Source organism: Sinohyriopsis cumingii, chromosome 9, assembly GCF_028554795.1.
Source record: "Sinohyriopsis cumingii isolate HCF-2022 chromosome 9, ASM2855479v2, whole genome shotgun sequence".
NCBI lineage: Eukaryota > Metazoa > Mollusca > Bivalvia > Unionida > Unionidae > Sinohyriopsis > Sinohyriopsis cumingii.
In genome coordinates, this window is record NC_142969.1 from 118,025,413 (window position 1) to 118,046,683 (window position 21,271).

General features: G+C 39.5%; 1 protein-coding gene across 1 annotated transcript in view; it reads left to right on the forward strand.

Moving 5' to 3' along the window:
* Window positions 1-21,271, forward strand: part of LOC149792541 (inactive phospholipase C-like protein 2) — a 282,771-nt gene that overhangs the window by 134,254 nt on the left and 127,246 nt on the right. The gene's annotated exons all lie outside the window — the stretch shown is intronic.

Consider the following 21,271-nt stretch of genomic DNA (forward strand, 5'->3'; position numbering starts at 1 on the left):
TCCCTCTCTATTATCTCCTCCAATTCCGCTCCCAGACTTCACTCCACCTTCTTCTCCTTCCCTCCTTTCCTCCGTGTCTCTATCCGAGACAATGGGACCAAACTTTAACTGGTCTGTTCCTCAGAGCTTCCGTTTGAAGTTTTCTGTACTTAGACCTTCCCGCTCTAAGATTTTCCCGCCAATAACGAATTGCTATTCGGAGTTACGCTAACCTCTTCTCTGGGTAATTTCTCTCAGCGAACGAACTTTTGCCGGAAAACGCAGGGATATCATTCTACCCAAATCAAGGTCTCCCCCCATCTCGATTCTGATTGGGTGGCGCTGTGCCCCTGTCCAATCGTCTTAGCGGCCAGTTCAACCTGTCTGTCTGTTTGCAGGGGAAAGAGGTTAGGACACTCCCACTTCTTCATGCAATTTCTTTTGATCTTGGAAACATTTCGACACCTAGGTGATAATTGGCTGTCTGTGACTTCGCAACTCCAATGTCCGGTCCTTCGATTCTAGCCACAACAATCTTACGTAACGGATTAGTGCTAGCCTTCGGCAATGTTCGACATCAAACAATGACCCGTCAGAACTCTGGGTCGGGGTAAACATGACACCCCCCCCACGCTTGAGAATAAAATCGGGATTTTATTCCCTCAAAATTACTTCAAATGCAATGGCATTAATACATGAAATAAAGAACAAAATTATCGCGACACTACACACTGAGTGCGAACATGAATGAGTAGTACTTCTTGGCAGCTGACAACTTCCGACTGCCATACGCGACAGGAAAAAGCGTCTCATCGTATTCCTGTAGTAGTACTGCTTCCATTCCCGTGTCACATGCGTCGGTGCGAAGAACGAAGTCTTTTGCCAGATCCGGTAGATGGACAACCGCGTCGGATGTAAGTCTATCCTTCAGCGTTTGGAAAGCATGCTCACACGCATCTGTCCAATTAACCTTAGTCGGGGCACGTTTCTTGGTTAGGTCAGACAACGGTCCCGCAATCGCGCTGAAATTGGCCACATACCTCCGGTAATACCCGGCCAATCCCAGAAATGACCTCACCTCAGTTTTTGTGGTGGGCCGTGCGGCGTTTCTCAGCTGCTCTACCTTCGACTTCTCTGGGGACAGCGTACCTTGGCTCAGGGTACGTCCCAAATAGTCCAATGTCCGGAAACCCTAGGTGACATTTGGAAGGGCGAGCTGTCAATCCCGCCTGACGCAGCCGCTCCAAAACGTCAGCTAACAGAGTGAGGTGTTCACCCCACGTCGCTGTGGCTAACAAGAGGTCATCCATGAAGTTGTGGACACCCCTATCGTGCAACGGTTCCAACAACTTCCGCATCATCCTAGTTAAGACGCTGGGCACGTTCTGTACCCCGAACGGCATGACCAACCATTGGTAGGTCCCGTCGGGAGTAGCAAAAGCTAGCTTTGCCCTATCCTCCTCCCTTACCGGAATTTGCCAATAGCCCTTGGACAAGTCCAGCTTGGAGAAATATTTCGCTTTTGAGACAGAAGCGAAAATATGTTCCGGGTCAGGTAGCATTTCAACTTGAAATTCTGTCACCTGATTTAGCTTCCGGTAGTCGACACAAAACCGATGGGTGCCGTCCTTCTTCTGCACTAGGACTACTGGAGAGCTGTACGGAGAGTCGGCGGGTTCGATCACTCCCAGAGCAATCATCTGCTCGATCTCCTCCCTTACGACTTGTCGTTTTGCATGGGGTAAGGGGTAGGGTTTCCGCTGGACTGGCCGGTTATCCACCAGCTTCAACCCGAACTCGACAAGCGACGTTCTCCCAGGTATTTCCGTAAGCACATCGGAATACCCGGCCAGCAACGTATCAATCTCTTCCCGCTGTACCGCAGTCAACATGGGGTCGCACTCCACGTCCGAGGGTGTCTCAGCCCTCGTTAACGGACAGCTCGGAACAGTGTTGGCACCTTCCGTATCGCCTTCGGCGTCCTCGGTGACTATCGTGGCGATAACAAAATCGCTGGCGGTCTCTCTTTCCTGGTATCTCTTAAGGTGATTGGCATGGTACAATTTCTCCTTCGTTGGTAGCCGTATCCGATATGTTTGACCTCCGACCTTTTTGGTGACAACGTATGGACCCCTCCAGGAAACTTGCAACTTGTTGTGTTCTTTGGGCAGCAGTAACAACACCTTGTCCCCTACTTCAAACTGGCGTGGTTTTGCGCGCTTATTGTAATTCTTCGCCTGACGCGCCTTCGCTCGCTTGAGGTTCTCCTGTGTGAGGGAACCAACTTCATCCAGTTTGTTGCGCAAGTCCGCAACGTATTTGTAGGTGGTGCGTACCTCCTCCACAGCGTGATCGTCCGTCCACAGTTGTCTCAGTATGGCGATTGGGCCGCGTACGGTCCTCCCGTACAGGAGTTCAAAGGGAGAGAACCCTAAACTCGCTTGAGGTACTTCCCGGTAGGCGAAAAGCATGGCAGAAATATACCGATCCCAATCCTTGGGGCGGCCTTCGCACAGCTTCTTGAGTGTGTTCTTTAGGGTCCCGTTAAACCGTTCGACCAGTCCGTTACATTGAGGGTGATACAGTGTAGTCGTGAGATGCTTAATTGACATCAGTCGGTTTACCTCTGCCATCACGCGACTCATGAATTGTGTCCCTTGGTCGGTCAGGATCTCGTCGGGCACTGCAACTCTTGACCAAATCCCAAACAGCGCTTCCGCGACGGTTTCCGAATCAATATTACGCAGCGCAACAGCCTCCGGATAGCGTGTAGCGTAATCTACGACCGATCAAGTCCATCGCGACGCGTCTAAACGGTTCATCGATAAGGGGTGTACTCCTCAAGGGGACGGGTCGATGAGCCGTTTTCGGTGCCATTCTCTGACACTTGTCACAGGAGAGACAGAACTGTTTGACGTCTCCCTGGACCCCTGGCCAGTAGAATCCTTTGACAAGACGGTCCTGCATCTTGGCAATTCCCATGTGTCCACCCATGAGACTCTCGTGTGCGAGTTTCAACACTTCCCCTCGCTTCTCTTTTGGTACAACGACTTGCTTAAAGTGTTCGTTACCATTCCTGGCGTAGCGATACAAGATCCCCTTCTTGTATGCGAACTTCACCCCGCCATTCGGAGTTTCTCTCTCCGTCCCTGCTGCAGCGTGTTGGTGCAACGGCGCCAGAGTTGCGTCTTCCTGTTGCAGCTTCCTCAGCTCGGCCGGAAGAATGTTACTCACCGGTGTCGATGTAACTTCCATTGGCTTTGCTTTCGTCTGTCGACTCTTGGACCTGGTTTCCACAGCACTCACCGGCATCGGTGTGCAGGTTTCAGGGTTCGGTTGTGGCAACACATAACGACATCCCAGTATGACGTCATACTACAAACCATCCAAGCATGCAGCTTCAATTTTCCCCTTCAGGTACGGTGAATCGAGGTCAATGACAGCCACTGGCAATGAGTCACGCGCGCTGTTCGCATACTGAACTTTGATTACCTCCCCTGTGTAATCCTCGGGCTTAACGTACTTCGTGTCGACAAGGGCTGGGACGCTACACCCAGTCTCATACAAGATGGTGGCACCTTCTCTGGTGACAGTAACAGACGCGAGGTTGGCTGGGTTACAGCTTGCCTCCGGCTCGCGCTCCTTCCTAGCGATGGCATTCACCTGGGTCTGCCTGCCCTTGGGACAGTCCCTGGCAATATGCCCCGGGCGCTTGCAGTTGTAACACGTCGGCGGCCCTCGCCGACCTGCAAGTCCCGCTTTCGTGGGTGAGGCCTGTCCAGGTCTATGGTTGGCATCCCTACCTGTAGATCCCCCTCCGACCCTCCCGTCGCCCTGACGGTTACGGACAGCCGGCTCTACCTCAACCACACGGCGCGACTCAGTGGGTCGGGGTTGGTCCGCACCCCCGGAACCTCCACTTTTCGAGTGTGCCTGCTCGTATCGCTCCGCCATGCTAGCGATCTCTTCGAGCGTCCGGTGCTCTCTCTCTGCTAGAAAGACTGTCAACTCGCAACGGTAAGTACTCAGGACATGTTCCTTGAGTATAACCTCGCGTAGCCCGTCGTACGATCGTTCGACTTCGGCCATCTTCATCCACTTCTCAAATAACCCTCGAACACGGGTGTGGAATTGAGAGTGGGTCTCCTTTGCCTTTTTCGCCGAGTCCCGAAAAAGTTTATGATATGTTTTGGCGGTCAGCCGATAATGGCAGAGAAGGGCCTTTTTGAGCGCATTATAGTCGTCAGCATCGTCTGCAGCTAAGCCGTGGTAGACTTCACGAGCTGCACCTTGCAAAAAAGCTGAGACATTAATCGCCTAATGTTGTTCAGGAATTTTATGAGCGTGAGCGAGTTTCTCAAACTGAACAAGAAAATCGTCGATAGATTCCTCCTTATCGCTGAACCGTGGCATACTTATCTGGACCATTCGGTGGTCGATGAAAGGTCGTCCGGTCCTTCCAGAACTTGTGCTGGCGTCGTCCCTATCTATGTCCCTAGCGGCTAACCTGACCTTCTCCATTTCGAGAGTGTGAGCAAGCTCTCGTTCTTTTGTGGCCGCTGATATCCTGGCCTACTCTTGGTCCGCTGCTATCTTAGCCAGCTCCAGCTCTTTCTGTGTTTCTCTTTCGGCGGCTATCCGGGCCAGGTCCAGCTCTTTCTGGGTTTCTCGGTCCGCTGCTATCTTGGCCAGCTCCTTCTCTTTCTGTGTTTCTCTTTCGGCGGCTATCCGGGCCAGGTCCAGCTCTTTCTGGGTTTCTCGGTCCGCTGCTATCTTGGCCAGCTCCTTCTCCGCTGCTTTTTCTGCCTTCCATTCCTTGATTCTTTCTTCAATAAATGCTGCCAGGCGATCTCCCTCGTAGCCGAGATCTTCCAAACCCATGGCACGGTACTCCTTGATCATTTGCCTTTCTGTAGCCATATTGTTATACTAATAGGAAGTGATACCTTGTCTCGACCTTACTAACAATGGACAGATATTACAAGTTCCCAGCCAAATACTTACCTGTCGACAACAACTAATTTCGTTCAGGTAAGATATTTGCTCGATATTTGCTTCACAATTACTGCAAGTAATTAAAGATCTACCAAACATGCAAATATCAAATATAACAAACACAAGATGAGAAAATCATAAAAATTTAAATACACAGGATGGAAAATATCTCACACTGTTCACTAATACTTCCTAACAAATAAACTTTTAGGTCGTAAAATAATATTTATGTCTAATTCAAATCCCGGACGAAGCGCCCACTGTGGCGTTCTGTCGTATTGGGGTGGGGTTCTCCCAATATAATTTAATTAAATTAAATTGAAAGTTCCACCCTGGCTCGTTAGGTTAGAAAGTTAAATTAGTGATGATGTAGATTTACAGCTCTGAGCCCCCAGTCAGCAATGCCGACGGTTAAATTATAGAAAACACGAAGATGAAATTCAATCAATAACAATTTAATAAATGTGATAATTTAAAAACGATAACTTCCAATCACTCGTCTTTCCCTCGACCAAGTGACAGCCTAATTCATCCCGTGATTTACAGTGTGAGTTCGATTTTCCCCCTGTCCTTGCATCTACTCATCTATTTCTTCCCGCTGATTCTTCCTTCTTTCCGTTCCTCTAACTCCTTCTTTGTCTCTGTTTCTCTCTCTACTATCTCCTCCTCCAGCTTCGCTCCAGACTTCAACTTCTTTCTTCTCCTTTCCCTCTCTATTATCTCCTCCAATTCCGCTCCCAGACTTCACTCCACCTTCTTCTCCTTCCCTCCTTTCCTCCGTGTCTCTATCCGAGACAATGGGACCAAACTTTAACTGATCTGTCCCTCAAAGCTTCCGTTTGAAGATTTCTGTACTTTGAGCTTCCTGCTCTAAGATTTTCCCGCCAATAACGAATTGCTATTCGGAGTTACGCTAACCTCTTCTCTGGGTAATTTCCCTCAGCGAACGAACTTTTGCCGGAAAACGCAGGGATATCATTCTACCCAAATCAAGGTCTCCCCCCATCTCGATTCTGATTGGGTGGCGCTGTGCCCCTGTCCAATCGTCTTAGCGGCCAGTTCAACCTGTCTGTCTGTTTGCAGGGGAAAGAAGTTAGGACACTCCCACTTCTTCATGCAATTTCTTTTGATCTTGGAAACATTTCAACACCTAGGTGATAATTGGCTGTCTGTGACTTCGCAACTCCAATGTCCGGTCCTTTGATTCTAGCCACAACAATCTTACGTAACGGATTAGTGCTAGCCTTCGGCAATGTTCGACATCAAACAATGACCCGTCAGAATTACCTTGATTATACATGTTTCAAACTGGGCTACTCTGGGTCGGGGTAAACATGACATTGATGGATGGATTTGGGGAGGCAAACAGGTGTTAAAAACATTGCCGAAACTTTTAGAACAGTTTTTGTTTTAATATCCTTCAAAGGAATAGACTATGGAAATCTTGAGGACGCATACAATATGGTCAGCAAGTATTGGTTGCTTGACTTGGTATTAGGTAAAGAACTGACAGTCTACCATTTTTCTGTTAAATGGCTTGTCAGATGGTCAGATGCAGGAATAGGTTGCAGATGGGCCTTAGATATCTTCTGACTGGGATTTCCTACCATTTGACAAATATGACAAGATCTATGGTACTTATAAACATCACTTTTAATTTTTGGCAAATAAAAATGATTCAGGACCTTGTGATAAGTCTTATTGACATAAAAATGACCAGCTTAAGGAGTTTTATGGGCTAGACTATGCATTTCCTGTCTATATGACTTAGGAACAACAATTTGATTGTTCACTGACCAATCATCACTCATCAGGTGTCTCCATTTTCTCATAATGACACCATTTTTCACAAAGTAACAAACTGGTACTTGTGTGGCTTTAATTTCTAAAACCCAGACTTGTGTCTTCTCTGAGGATTAGTACTTGGGGGCCTATAACTCGCATTAAAATGACTTGCATGCTTATAAAGTAGCTGTCACTTTCTGCTCAGATATCTTATAACTGCAGTCAGAAATTGGCTAGTGGTTTCTATTATTCTGTGAAGAAAATAATTTACTTATGAATCTCTCTCTCTCTTTTCTCTTCTCTCTCTCTCTCTCTCTCTCTCTCTCTGCTGAGTGATTAAGACATTTAAATTATGGAATTTACCTTATCCATAATGTTCCAAGACACATACATTAGGGATAAGAGACCAAATTTAAAATTTCATCTCAGGTTCATAAATATAATTCTTTTCATGGTTTTTTGCTCATAGCAAGTGCAAACAACTTGTTTTTATTGCCTACAAAATAAATTCATCAAAAAGTGAGCATTTTTTTACAGTATATATATTGAATACAGATCCAGTAATGGAATGTTTTTGGAATTAATTATTGAAACAGTCACTAGGGAATATAACCTGACTGTTCTTGAGTCATAATTTACAAATGTATGTGGTATAAAAAAGGTAATGTGCCTTGGCCAATCCAGAATTTACAGTTTTAATTCCTCACAATTTGCAATGATGAGTGTATGTCCAATCCAAAAGCCAGATTGTGTGAAAGTGAAAAACAACAGGGATTGGCAAATAAATCTATAAGAACAATGTACAAGACAATCCAGGTATTTGTTCCTTATAATTGCCTACCTGTATGACAATTTATGTTTCAGACTAATTCATCGAACAGTATTGTTTTTATGAATGCCGGTTTAAATTAAACTTTTTTTCTCTTATATTTCCTATGAAAAGTTAAACATAGGACTGTATATTGTTTTTATTTATTTATTTTGCTTTATTGCATAGTTGTATTGTGCTGATATTTTTTGTGTCATGCCAGTATTAACTTATATTTTAAACAGGATAAGATAATGATAAAATCACAGACAAATGAAGATGTTTATGAGCTGTGACTAGCCTTAAAAAGTTGACAAGTTTTTAGAAAATTATGTCAGGGGTGTCTTTTTCTTCTAACAGAAAACAATCACTTCTGTAGAAGATACATGTAAAAATTTGTATTAATCTTTTTAACTACTACATTCATTTCATATCCAAATGTATAAAGCACTTTTGGGGGCCCCGAGTGGCCGAGTGGTCTAAAGCGCTTTCCGTTATGTATCATTGCCATCTCACCTCTGTCTGCATGGGTTTGAGTCTCGGATTCAGCCAACGTGGGTATGTGAGAAAGCTTGCCAGTAGCTTCTCATGGGCCGGTGGTTCTTTCCGGGGTTTTCCCAGGTTCTTCCTCCACCATTAATACTGGCCGCCATGTATAGCCTATCTTGTGCTGAAAAATGGCGTTAAACCCCACAACAACAACAACAAAGTTTTGGTTCGTGAAGAAGTTCATCCCTATGTAAACCATGTCCTGTGATGAGTTCCGACTTCTCAAGGTTGGGTAGGAGACCCAATTGAGATATGGTGGACCAAGAGCAGAACAGATCCTGATGAAGGGACTGAACATGGACATGGTGAATCAGCCAGTCCTCAAAATAGTGGAGAATCAATGTTCCCTGTATTTGAAGGTAGGCCGCTACTACTCCCATAACCTGAGTGAAGACTCAGGGTACGGAAGAGATTCCGAACAGCAGAACCCAAAATTGAAAAACTTCCTGGTCTGGGCAAAAATTAAGATATTGTGTTGCGAAAGAAATATTGTTTGTATATCATGATTCTATGACTTATGGCATCAAGAAAAATTGTAGGCTGCAATGATACAATGTAAGAAATGGCAAAGTAATATGTCCTGTTTGTAAACTCTGTAAATCTAGGATGTGCATTGGCTCAATTAAGAGATGAATCATTCTAATTGTTACCAGTAATCATCCTAGTCTTCAGCATTTCATATTACATTCATTATTATCATCCTAATCCACAATCTTACCATCATTATTATCCCTGTCTTCAGTATTACCATCATCATCATCATCCTTGTCTTCAGTATTATGATCATTATCAGCCTTGTCTTCAGTATTACCATCATCTTGTCTTCAGTATTACCATCATCATCATCCTTGTCTTCAGTATTGCCATCATCATCCTTGTCTTCAGTATTACCATCATCATCCTTGTCATCGATAATCATCCTAGTCTTCAGTATTAACAGCTTCAGTATTAACATCATCATCATCCTAGTCTTCAATATTACTATCATCAGGATTCTAGTCCATAATATCAGCAGCAGCAGCAGCAGCAGCAGCAGCATCCTAGTCTTCAGTATTACCATCATCATCACCATCATCATCATGATTGTTATGACCACTATAATCATCATAATGATCATGTGGTTTATAGTAATTACCATCATCATCATCATTATTGTCATCACCACTATAATCAGGGTTCCCACGCTTTTCGGAAATCAGGAAAAAGTAGGGAGAAATTATAATTTTTTTCCCAATCATGAAAAGTCCTCAGATTTCGCAAATATTGATGAATGTCAGGAAAAACCCGGGAATTTTCCACCAGTACTTGACGCCCAGAAACAATAACTTAATTGAGTCATAACTAAACTGATTGTGAGTTAAATTTATCAAGTTCTAACCAGAATATTCGGAGGGTGCAGTATGGATCATTTGAGTGCTTGCAATAAACATACATGCTGAGTCAATCCAAATGCTCAGTGGATTAGATTCATCTGGTAGATATTTATTTTCAAACTCAGCTTGATATCCGTATCTTTTGTTACATAGAAGGTATGAAAACCAGTCTAGCCTCACAAGAGGACAACATGGTTGTGGCAAAGCTTAGCTGCTTACCAGATGGAAGTGCAAACTTCAGCATTGTCAGATCGAGTGATACATGCATGAAATCGATATGAAAATTATTATTTTCTCAGAAATTGTGAGTATTAAAATCATTGTGTCTTTAATCTGCTGAAAGACAAGATAAAACTATGGCATCGATGAAATATTACTTGATACTTGCGATTTGCATTGCTAGTCGCATGAGTACACAAATCTAAGAACCCACATTTTCAGATGTTGTAGAGAAAAAAAATTATTAAATGAAAGTCATATGCTGGTTGTAATAAAAATACAAAAACGAAAGAACACAGAATTCTCCATGTTTATAAATCAGAGAACAACTTCTAGAGTTCTTTTGTATCACATGACTACCACATTGACATGTAATCTCTGGTTGATAAATCAAACTGGCCAGATTGCTCATTTTTACAAAAGTCTCTGACTTTCATTTAATAAATTGAATTTCTGTACAACAACATTAAGAAGCAGTTTGTTGTTGATATCATGTGACTATTGGATTTCCGATGTTGTCTTTTGAGATTTGTAAAATCATGTGACTAATAATGCAAATGGCGAGTACAGGGTCAGGTTTCATCTATGCTTTAGTTTCGTCTAGTCTGTCAGTGGATTAAAGACATAACATTTATAATACATGCTATTTCTGACAAAATAAATCATTTTCCAATCGATTTCATGCAGGTATGAGTTGATATAACATAAGTTTAAATTTGCTAGGCCTGCTGGTAAGCGACTACCATATGTTCTTTAGTTCCATTTGGTAATGGTCATATGTGAACCTTGAAAAAATTAATTTCATCCTGGAAAAACCCAGGAAATTTATCTTTAGAAAAGCATGGGAATCTTGTATAATCATCATCATAATGATCATTTGGTTTATAGTAATTACCATCATCTGGCATTGTCAGTCAACATAGTTGTCTTTATCAATGTCTTTAGTCAGGTCATTACCATCATCTGGCATTGTCAGTCATCATAGTTATCTTTATCAGTGTCTTTAGTCAGGTCATTACCATCATCTGGCATTATCAGTCATCATAGTTGTCTTTATCAATATCTTTAGTCAGATCATTACCATCATCTGGCATTGTCAGTCATCATAGTTGTCTTTATCAGTATCTTTAGTCAGGTCATTATCATCATCTGTCATCTGGCATTGTAAGTCATCATAGTTGTCTTTATCAGTGTCTTTAGTCAGGTCATTATCATCATCAGTCATCTGGCATTGTCAGTCATCATAGTTGTCTTTATCAGTGTCTTTAGTCAGGTTATTAAAATCATCTGGCATTGTCAGTCATCATAGTTATCTTTATCAGTGTCCTTAGTCAGGTCATTATCATCATCTGGCATTGTCAGTCATCATAGTTGTCTTTATCAGTGTCTTTAGTCAGGTCATTATCATCATCAGTCATCTGGCATTGTCAGTCATCATAGTTGTCTTTATCAGTGTCTTTAGTCAGGTTATTAAAATCATCTGGTATTGTCAGTCATCATAGTTATCTTTATCAGTGTCCTTAGTCAGGTCATTATCATCATCTGGCATTGTCAGCCATCATAGTTGTCTTTATCAGTGTCTTTAGTCAGGTCATTATCATCATCTGTTATCTGGCATTGTCAGCCATCATAGTTGTCTTTATCAGTGTCTTTAGTCAGGTCATTATCATCATCTGTTATCTGGCATTGTCAGTCATCATAGTTGTCTTTATCAGTGTCTTTAGTTTGGTCATTAAAATCATCTGGCATTGTCAGTCATCATAGTTATCTTTATCAGTGTCCTTAGGTCATTATCATCATCTGGCATTGTCAGTCATCATAGTTGTCTTTATCAGTGTCTTTAGTCAGGTCATTATCATCATCTGTTATCTGGCATTGTCAGTCATCATAGTTGTCTTTATCAGTGTCTTTAGTCAGGTCATTATGATCATCTGGCATTGTCAGTCATCATAGTTATCTTTATCAGTGTCCTTACTCAGGTCATTATCATCATCTGGCATTGTCAGTCATCATAGTTATCTTTATCAGTGTCTTTATCATCATCAGTCATGATCATCATGACTGCCACCACTACGTGACTATCACTGTCACTACCAGTGAGAGTATAAAGTAAATCAGTTCACTTGTTTCTGAAGTTAGTTAACTATTACAACTATGTGCCAGATATTGGCCTTCAGGAAGGAAGGAAGGAGAATGTTAAACCTTTCTCTGAAGGAAGTGTACATGATAATACAGACACTCAATACCAACACATTATGTATAATTACAAAGCAGCTATCCCCACACTGCCCTTCTGACTCTTGTCTTCAAGTTGTGTGTTGGCAAGACTGATATCAGTACACTGCCCATTTTACCTTTGTCTTCAAATAGTGTATTTGCAAGACTGATATCAGTACACTGCCCTTTTGACTCTTGTCTTCAAATGGTGTATTTGCAAGACTGATATCCCCACACTGCCCTTTTTACCCTTGTCTTTAAATAGTGTATTGGCAAGACAGATATCCCCACACTGCCCTTTTCACCCTTGTCTTCAAATGGTGTGTTTGCAAGACTGATATCAGTTCACTGCCCTTTTGACTCTTGTCTTCAAATGGTGTATTTGCAAGACAGATATCCCCACACTGCCCTTTTGACTGTTGTCTTCAAATGGTGTATTTGCAAGACAGATATCCCCACACTGCCCTTTTTACCCTTGTCTTCAAATGGTGTATTTGCAAGGCTGATATCCCTACACTGCTCTTTTGACTTATCTTCATGTGGTTTTATTTCCAAAGCAGATGTTCCCACACTGCCCTTTTGACTATCGTCAAGATTTGTATTTGCAGCTATGTTTGTGCAATGACTTGCAGACCATTGACAAGTGCCACAAAGAAATAAATACCTTGTACAGTGGTCTCCTCCAGTATTGCCAGACAATGGGTATACTAAGGATTTTACATCTTGCTTTTATCTTGTTACAGAATTGTAACATCTTTACATTTTATAATCTTTTTTTTTATATTTAATGTTTATATTTATTTGGAATGGGGTTTATAATCCTGACTTCTAGTTGACACTACATTGCCACTTTCATGCTGACATACACAAATACAAGCTGTTTTTTTAATTCAGTTTATTTGAAATCCATTGAACGGAAGCTTAGTGTTCTTGATATATACACATACTGTATGAAAGCCATTAATTACTATATGGAGTATCAGAGGATCTATTTGCATCAAGCTGGGATTTGTAGATAAAAGAGGACATCAAGAACAGTTCAGTTGTTTGAAACTGGGATTTGTAGATAATAGAGGGCCTACAGGGAGAATAGTTCTAAATTGTAAATTAATTGTGTGTGTGTGTGTGTGTGATTTGGATTTTTAATGTATCTTTAACAATTTTTCAGTCATATGACTACGATGTCTGCAGTATGGCAGTTTATAGTCATGTCTAGCACTGCATGGGGCATCATGCCACAAACATGTAGCATGATGTCCGACCCAGTCACATTATCCTGACACCAGGCCGACCAGTCCTAACAAGTGAGGCAGGTGTTAGTACCATTTTTGTAAGCCTTTGATATGACTCGGTTGGGGATCGAACCCACGATCTCCCACATCTGAGGCGGACGCTTTAACCACGGTAAACTAATTGAGTTGCTTTGTGAGGGTAAATACATGACTATTAATGTTAACCTACTTATTCCTCGCTCCATTGTACAGATATGAACATGTAGAATAATTGCATATACAGTTTGAATTATTTACATATACATAGTAAAAGGTGAGATGAATAGAAAGATGTGGTTGAACATTTAGACCAAAAAGATGATTATCTTTGCCGTGTTCATCAACATGAGTAACGATGCAAAAAATAAACAACGAAGATAAAGCAGCACAGCGTATAGTGGATTATGTACATGCATAGAATACGGTAGTCATAGCTACCACCATGCTGGAGATACAGTAGGTTATGTACATGTATGCAATAGTCGTAGTGACCAGTGATAGAGATAGAATGGTTTAATAGATCATATACATACATGGAATACTCATACAAATATGTACAAGCATGAAATTGTCGTAGTGACCACATGCTGGAGATAGAGTGTGTGTTTGTGCTTGTGCGTGCATGCACGCGTGTGTGTGCATGATTTTTAATGTAGCTTTAACAAAAATTCAGTCATAATGCTACAGTGTCTGCAGTATGGCAGTTTATAGTGATGTCTAGCCCTGTTGCATCATGCCACAGACATGTAGCATGATTCTCACCCAGTCACATTATTTTGACACCAGACCAACCAGACCTAATACTAACCTCTTAATGCTGAGCACCTAGCGAGGCAGATGTTGGTACCATTTTCATAAGTCTTTGGTATGACCTGGCAAGGGTTTGAACCAGCAACCTCCCACATTTGAGGCACACACTCTAACCACTAGGCCACCAGAGCAGTATGGAGATAAAGTAGTACAGTACAATATGTACATGCATGAAATAGTCACAAACCATGCTGAAGGCATAGTAGATTTATAAAAGGTTGTATTCATGCATACATTTTAATTGGTTCCTTTTCATGAAGGCCCTGATACAGTGGCTGTTCATGTCAAGCATGCATAATTCATGTTTTCTTAACTGTACAATCCCTTGCTGCACATGATTAATTGAAAATACTCTTCTAAAATGTCATAAAACAACATATCCTTTGCTTTCATAATTTCTTGTTTCAGTTAACTGTAAAAAAGATGTATTCTTAAAATTACAAGAGGCTAGTCAAAGTTGTTATTGTGTTAGTAATTGAATAGACGGATATTGGTTTTTTTTCACCAGAGTTTATGATGATGTTCATCCATTGGTGTCGATGAGGACCATTCAGTGTCATCGATTCACTGGGGGTGGGTCCGGAGATGGCTGATCAGTTCGCTCCAGGCCCTGAAGAGTCTGCTGCAATGGGGACATGGATGTACAGGTTTCTGACAGGGAGTTGTGGAACTGCTGTTCCTGGATTTGCGCAGATCACATTTCTCAGCTGCGTCCACCAGTATTTTCTGCTCAAAGGCTGGCATTGACTTTACTGCGCCAAGCAGATTGATCAGCAGTGACACTCTCCCAGCTGTCAGGGTCAATGCCTAAGTTCTTCAGCGAGGCCTTGAGGTTGTCCTTGTACCTCTTTTTTTGACCACCGTGAGATCTCTTACCTTGGTGTAGCTCTCCATAGAAGACCTTAGGCAGGCATTCTACCGGCATGCGGACAACATGGCCAGCCTGTCGAAATTGTGCCTTGCACAGCATGGTGTGGATGCTTGAAATGCAGGCCTGAGCAAGCATCTCTATGTTCTGTACCTTGTCCTGTCATTTGATTTTCAGTAGTTTTCTCAGGGAGCTAAAATGGAAGTGGTTTAGTTTTTTAACATGGCAGCTATACACTGTCCAGGTCTCGCAAGTATAGAGGAGGGTAGGGAGAACAACCGCAGTATAGACCTTGAGTTTGAGTTTTCTCTGCCTTTGGCAATCCTTTTCAATTAGACAAACAAAAGAAATCTACTTTAAGTACTGTTTAATATCATCAATATATAACATGCATGAGCATTAATCATTTTAATATGGTGCACAAATTTACACACAAAATGAAGGGCATATACTGTCTGGGTTTTGCAAGGTCTATAAAGTTGTTAAACAGTGGCCATCATGTGATGTCATGAATTACTACCTCGTATTTCAAAGTAGAATTCAGCAGCAATTTTGGACAAACACATTATAAAATGGCAGACCAGTACAGTTATTTAAATTATAAAAAACTGTACCTAAAGAAAATGCATAAAGTGATACAGCTTTTCATCAGTGTACTTAAGCAGTATAATGAATCTGATTGGTTGCTTTGTAGATTTTCTTGCTACCTAGCAACCTATATGCATTGATGTTCTGTTTTCTTCTTACATGTCTTTACACTATTCATAAACCTATTCTTCTGATTTAATGCACTATAATAATTATGTACACAGTTATTCTAAGATCCATTTTCGAGTCATTAAATATTTTTCAGATTTTATTGTACTTTCAACAATTTTAAACATGACTGTATTTTCATGTTTAATAATAAATAATTAAAACCATTAATTCTTTTCTTCTAAATTGAACTAATGTTAATGGGTTAGTTTGCTCTGCTCTGTTCAAAATCGGCATAATTAAATAATTGTTATCATTAAAATGTGCTATAGTCCTGTAATTCACTTCCAGAGAATTACAACTGAATTGTGGCTGTGTGGTCTAACGCGCTCTCCGTTACGGATCACTGCCATCTCACCTCTGTCTGCGTGGGTTCGAGTCTCAGATTCAGCCAATGTGGGTATGTGAGAAAGCTTGCTAGTAGCTTCTCGTGGGTCGGTGGTTCTTTCCAGGGTTTTCCTGGGTTCTTCCTCCACCATTAATACTGGCCGCCATGTATAGCCTATCTTGTACTGAAAAATGTCGTTAAACGCTACAACAACATCTGAATTGTACAAATATAAAATTACAAAAATAACAACAATAATAAGAGATTATTATTATCATAATTATGATTATTATTATTATCATATATCTATAAGGATTAAACAAGCCATAGAAGTAGAAACACTGAGTCCAATTTCCATAACATTGTTTCACGACAATTATTTTTTTAAAAAATCCCTCTTCTATAACACACACAAGCTACCAATGAGATAAAGATGAAGACAACAATAAAATTTACTGAACACTGTAGACCTACATGTTTGTCCGAAAACAATATGGCTGACGGCACAATGCCTTCTAGGTAAATGACATCATACAGTATTTATAATTCGCCAAACAACCCCATTTCCACCGAAAACAGACACAGTCAGCTGAAAAACTGATGCAATCTACAGCCGGCCTATGAAACAAGAGTTAAAAAATGTTCTTATATTTTTCAAATTTAATGTAATATAATAAAAAAAAGAAACGAACTTACCTTCAGTGCTTCCAATAATTCCTTCTGTAATCCCAAAACTCAGCAACCATGCAGGCACTAAATCTCTGACTTTGTAATCTTTGAGTGCCTTTCTTGGCCAAACAATATTTAGGAGGTTACAGACATTTCTGTTATTATGATTATCATATACATAATGCAAACAAGTTCATGGCGATTGATGAATCCACTCCTTTATAACGCAAGTTTTCACAGACCAGTTTGCTTTCAACCGACCACTTTCGAATTTATTATTATGGCGCGTGCAAGATTGATTGATGAATCGGCTGCTGTGATTGGATAATTCCATGCTCTGCAACCAATGGGTGAATGCAAAAGAAATAATTCTCAGAACATTTCACAACTTAAGTATTTTTTAAATTTAAAAGCAGTAAGTAGAAAAGCACCTACTATGAGCATTACGTAGGGTCCTTCAGTTATCTAAATTTTGTTCTATAAGATAAAATTATCTCCCAGATTCCAATCATCTGCAGACCAGAAGTGCCATATCAGGCCAAAAAATACAAGTTCCTGGTCGACAAACCGTTGCCTTTTAAGCGGCCGACCCTAGCACCTTTTCCTCGGGTTAAAAATATAAAAAAATAGAAAATATTAATAATAACAAAATTCCAAACAAAACTTGAAGTGCTTAGCACCAATGCAATAGGATATACACATGGGGTGGGGTGGGGTGGTCTCATAAACATATATACAAAAGAGGCTTTAACAAAGCATTGACACGGTGTTTTTAAGACAAGCAAGGTCAAGAAGCAGAATTCATTTACAAATGCATTTGAAGAAAAGAAATAAATTGGAGAAGAAGCTATTGAAGTTCAGAGATACCTCCTTCATATATAAACTTGCCATGTATTTGCAGTTGAGAAACTATTTGTGTCCAGAGGAAATATAGAGGGAAGAAAGAGTTCCTATTCAGGTGTTAGAATTTTGGTGTATAAATTAAAATCTTTATCAACTACAAGTACACTAACACAAGCTTGTATATTTTACTTGATCATTTACCACTCAGAATTTAGCTACAATTTAACTATTGACAAACATTTTTATTTGATCACTGAAAGGACAGATGCGGCTTTGCAGAGCTTAAATGAGGATTACAGATGTTGCCTTTTTACTTGGAGAATGTATTTTACAGTACCTTGTTTGTCTACATTTCATGAGTACTTGAACTGTATAGGAACTAATTGCAAATAAAAAAGATTTTACACTGGTTTAAACTCAGAGTGAAAATATTGTTCAAATTTATGTCATCAGTAACTTTGGAGGTCATTTTTCATGTTATTTAAACATCAAAAACTAACTTTCTTTGTCAAGTTTAATATGTTTTAAATCCCCAAATAGATTATAATAGATGGAATCAGTGTTGCACAAGAAGAGTACAACCCCTTTTTGTTGTCAGAAAACAGAATCAAGTGTTTGGTGTATTCTTCCCAAATCATTTTGAAAGGGATTTAACTTTCAAGTAACTGTGCTATTATCAGCTTTCATATTAAAATGGTAATTAAACATTGTGCCATGCCAATAATCTATGCAATTTTTCAGACTCAGTTGTATATTTATAATTATTATTCTTGTAGCTTAAATGTGACAAATAAAGTGTCATACAATTTTTCAGAAAACATTTTTACACTAATAATGTAATAGTTTATTATCCTTCTAACACACAAACACAGATTTTAAGAAAAAGATGTCATGTGACCATTTAAGTATTGAAGACTACTTTAGAATCAGTTTTTAGAAAATATATTTTTTACAGTTGTCCTGTGTGGTTACAGGGCATTAGAATTGGGGCCACTGTGTTACACTAAGATGATTGTATGAAGTTATTAAAAGTGTATGACTGCTAAGAATTTTTCTAATGGGGTGGGTGGGGATTCCAGGATGTATATATGTTTTTGTTCTTTATCTCATACTTTTATGTCCAGGTAAATAAGATGTGAAACCAAAATCCTTGATCCTGTTTGGCACCATGATGCAAGAACTGAGATGCTACACTGTAAAACCCATATCAGTCAAACAACATTAAGTCAGTTTTTTAATTCAAATCCTAGACTTGTTAGTTGTTTTGGTAATGACAAACATTATTCATTTTAACTGTAAAAATAGGTTCTGAATAAATATAGAGAAATCTCTAAGTGCACAGTTAAAACAGACCAAGTCCACTTCCTAGCTAAAACATTTCTATGTCTACATTTTCAAGCTTTGTCCAAGCTAAAAATTGACTAAGTTCTTATTTCCGAGGTTTTTCCGAGCCAAAAATAAACTAAGTTCTTAAGTCTAAGGCTTTGTCCAAGGTATTTCCTAGGTTTTTTTAATGTACGAGATGATGTTCGCCAGTTTGCTTATAAAACCTTGGATAAAATATCAGCATTGTCCAAGGTTTCCCAGGTTTTCCTAGGAAAAGCATGGAAAAGCCTTGGAGTCCAAGGTTTTAGGTCAAAATTTAAAGTATAACCTCAGAAAATGTACAGCTGGGATTTATGTCACTCATGCTGTAACATATGCCAGTACCTTGCTATAGCTGGGTTGAGGAGTGTGAATCACAGTGAATCATCAGTGCATTTGCAAGCATGTGGACTTTCAGGTCTAATGCCTGTCACCTTTTTGACAGTTATTATATAGTGTATACATAAGTGTCAACAAAGGCTGCTCTGATTTTCATCATGATCTGTGCTAATAAATAGGGTGTTGTTATCTCTGCTCTTATAATGGGTCATTTCAGTTTTATTGTTTGACACATTACTTCTTGTAAACTCAATTGGCGATGAAAAGACTGTAAAAGTTACTGTATGAGAAATAACATCTCAGGATACATTGTACTTTTTATAAGCTTTTTCTCCCTGATTGTGTTATTTATTTTTGTTGGTAGCAGAGAAATGTAATTATTTGCATGCATATTCAGCACAGTTACCATCAAAAGTCATGCACAAAATTAAGACTGTTGCAGCTAATAAACTGCATCAAGTGTTACAGTATGCATTTTGTATTGTGACACATTTTTGTTTCACTAATTCCCACTGTTAATAAACAGTTTTACATTTCTTGCACCCAACTGGAAATATATATATATATATATATATATATATATATATATATATATATATATATATATATATATATATATATATCTGTTATACATTAATTTTAATTGTATGGCTGAAAGATTTAAGTCGCAAGCATCTAAACAGTTCTTTTGAATAATTCTCCTGCATTTCCCCCCACAGAACAGTATTTATGAGTGTCAGAGTCTCTAACAAGTCCAGCCCCCGCCACAATTATAAAAAGTGAGCTATTTTAAAAATGCACATTACATTTTGTAAACATAGCAACCAATGTTGTGCTGAATGACATGAACATGAAAGTAGCCAGAATTATTTCTGAGATATCAACAATGAATTCTAGGGTTTGAAAAGGGATGGAACAGATCAGGTTCATAAAGGTCAAAGGTCAAAGTGTAAAATATTTGCCTGTTGTTTAATATGGAAGAAGCGAATTTGCTTTCTCATCATTTATTTTTTATTTCATTGCAAATAAATGAAAAGAAACATTTTCACTATATATTTATTTTACTTAATGCAACAGTTTTAAATTTAAGCTGACTTTATTCCTATATTCTAAGACTTCTAATTTCCCCATAATTAAAGTCACTACTCACACAAAAATGCCTCATGGCAAATTCTTTAAGTAAGAGCAAAATGAGCATAATTAGCTTATTTTCATGCTTAACATCAATATGAATCTACCATTTTATTCAGAACATCATACATAATTATATGAAAATAAAAAAAATAATTGCATACATTTTTATATTTGCTTTAAGGTGGCACTCTACAGTTCCGTATTTTGCATAGGGTTAGACTTTTAAAGAAAAAGAATTTCCCTGGCTTTCCTCACTAGTTTTACTGGCTATTTAAAAAAGACCTTGTATATCTTAGGTATAATTCAAAGAACCTTTAATTCCCTTTATTTTCACGCACAATTGATGGGTGTAATTTGGGTTATAGAGTATACAGCTTGGCCTTACTTCAGATGTGCACCTTTCAAAAAAGTGCTAGCTCTACTTGGTCATTTTCACTTCCTGAACTTCAGAGGTAAATTGTATAAAAAAGAGCCAATAACTTTTTTTTACATTTTATCTATTTGGTAATTCATTCATTGCACTTTCAGAAGCTGGAATTGTCTAGTCTGGCAAAATTCATTTTCCCTATTTTAATAGCTGCTATGGAAAGTGTACTTTAGACTAATTCAGGCTGATTTTTTAGCACAAGGGAGCAGTCATTTTAGTTAGCAGTGTGTTTAAATCATGTACAATTTCCAAAAGTACAATATCCAAAGAAATATCATCCAAATTACAGTAATGTAGCATAGAGGTATGCCAAAATTCTCTCCATTGTTCATGTTTTAAATGCGAATAACTTCACCTTACATACGTCACTCTCTCAAAAGTACATAATAACTGGTGAGCACCCCCATAGTCTCTGTCCCATACCACTTTTGTCTCCCATAACATCACTCAGTCACTGTCCCATACCACTGTCTTCCTTTATATCACTCAGTAATAGTCTATGTCCCATCCAGCTGTTGTCTCCCATAATACATTTG